Genomic DNA, 2,202 nt, shown 5'->3' with positions numbered 1-2,202 from the left:
AAGGAGGAGAAGGGAGAGAAGACGGGAAGGAAAGATGGAAGGAAGAGAAGACAGGAAGGAAGGAAGGAAGGAGGAGAAGGGAGAGAAGACAGGAAGGAAGGAAGGAGAAGGGAGAGAAGACAGGAAGGAAGGAAGGAAAGGAAGAGAAAACAGTAAGGAAAGATGGAAGGAAAGAAAGGAATTAAGTAACAAAGAATGAAAAGAAGGAAGGAAAAGCAGACAGGAAGTGGGCCGGAGTGGACCCCTTGGCGGGCCGGTTCTGGCCCACGAGCCGCATGTTTCACACCCCTGATTTACACACGTGTGTCAAAAAGCTATCGGCAGGTTTTTTCTTTTTTCTTTTTTCTTTTTTCTTTTTTCTTCTTTTCTTTTTTCTTTAGTAGGACAGGTTGTGGTTTGGTTCTATAAATCGCTGCCGACGTGAAACTGAAATAAACTCTAAATGATGTCTGTCAGTCAGCCGAGGCCCCGAGAAACACGAGAGAGGAAGTAGGACTGTAGATACACCATGGCCCAGATCTAGATTCACTACATTATTACACATGATAGAAGGAAGGAAGGAAAGGAGGAAGGAGGGAGGAAAGGAGGATGGAAGGAAAAGAGTAAGAAGGAAGGGAGTAAGGAGGGAAGAGGGAGGGAGGAAGGAAGGAAAGAGAGAAGGAAGGATGGAAGGAAAAGGGTAAGAAGGAAGGGAGTAAGGAGGAAATAGGGAGGGAGGGAGTAAGGAGGGAATAGGGAGGGAGGGAGGGAGGGAGGGAGGGAGGGAGGGAGGGAGGAAGGAAGGAAAGAGAGAAGGAAGGATGGAAGGAAAAGGGTAAGAAGGAAGGGAGTAAGGAGGGAATAGGGAGGGAGGGAAGAAGGAGGGAGGAAAGAAGGAAGGATGGAAGGAAAAGAGTAGGGAGGGAGGAAGGAAGGAAGGAAAGAGAGAAAGAAGGAAAGAGAGTAAGGAGGGAGGAAAGGAGGAAGGATGGAAGGAAAAGAGTAAGAAGGAAATAAGGAGGGAAGGAGGAAGGAAGGAAAGGAGAAAGGAAGGAAAGAGAGAAGGAAGGAGGAAGGAAGGAAAGAGAGATGGAAGGAGGAAAAGGGTAAGAAGGAAGGAGGGAGGAAGGAAAGAAGGAAGGATGGAAGGAAAAGAGTAAGAAGGGAGGGAATAAGGAGGGAGGGAGGAAGGAAGGAAAACGAGAAGGAAGGAAGGAAAGGGAGAAGGAAGGAACGGAGTAAGGAAGTAGGAAAGGAGTAAGGAGGGAGGGAGAAAGGAAGGAAAGGAGGAAAAGAGGGAGGACGGAAGGAAAGGAGTAAGGAAGGAGGAAAGGAGTAAGGAGGGAGGGAGAAGGGAAGGAAAGGAGGAAAAGAGGGAGGACGGAAGGAAAGAGGGAGGTAGGAAGGAAAGGAGTAAGGAGGAAAAGAGGAAGGGAGGAGGGAGGAAGGAAGGAATGGAAGGAGGAGGGAGGGAGGGAGGAAGGAAGGGAGGAAAGGAGTATGGAAGGAGGAGGGAGCAGAGAAAGCAGGAAGGAAGGAAGGAAAGGAGTATGGAAGGAGGAGGGAGCAGAGAAAGGAAGGAAAGGAGTATGGAAGGAGGAGGGAGCAGAGAAAGGAAGGGAAGGAGGAAGGAAGGAAAGAGAGAAGGAGGGAGGGAGGGAGGAAGGAAGGAAAGGGGGAAAAGAGGGAGGAAGCAGAGAAAGGAAGGGAAGGAGTATGGAAGGAGGAGGGAGCAGAGGAAAGAAGGGAAGGAGTATGGAAGGAGGAGGGAGCAGAGAAAGGAAGGGAAGGAGGAAGGAAGGAGGAGGGAGCAGAGAAAGCAGGAAGGAAGGAAAGGAGTATGGAAGGAGGAGGGAGAAAGGAAGGGAAGGAGGAAGGAGGAAGGAAGAACAAACACTCGGAGAGGAAGTAGGACTGCAGATACACCATGGCCCAGATTTCCATCTCTGCTGCTAAAATCAGGCCTGGTTAGAAATGTGACCTTTAACTCCTTCCTTCCTTCCTTCCTTCCTTCCTTCCTTTCTTCCTTCCTTTCTTCCTTCCTTCTTTCCTTTTGCCTTTAACACCTATAAATAAAGGATCTCAATACTTCCTACCTTCCTTCCTTCCTTCTTTCCTTTTGCCTTTAACACCTATAAATAAAGGATCTCAATACTTCCTTACTTTCTTCCTTCCTTCTTTCCTTTTGCCTTTAACACCTATAAATAAAGGATCTCAATACTT

The sequence above is a fragment of the Scomber japonicus genome, chromosome 18 (assembly GCF_027409825.1).
Source record: "Scomber japonicus isolate fScoJap1 chromosome 18, fScoJap1.pri, whole genome shotgun sequence".
NCBI classification, from domain to species: domain Eukaryota; kingdom Metazoa; phylum Chordata; class Actinopteri; order Scombriformes; family Scombridae; genus Scomber; species Scomber japonicus.
The sequence above is the reverse complement of the archived record's forward strand: the minus strand, read 5'-3'. Positions refer to the sequence as shown.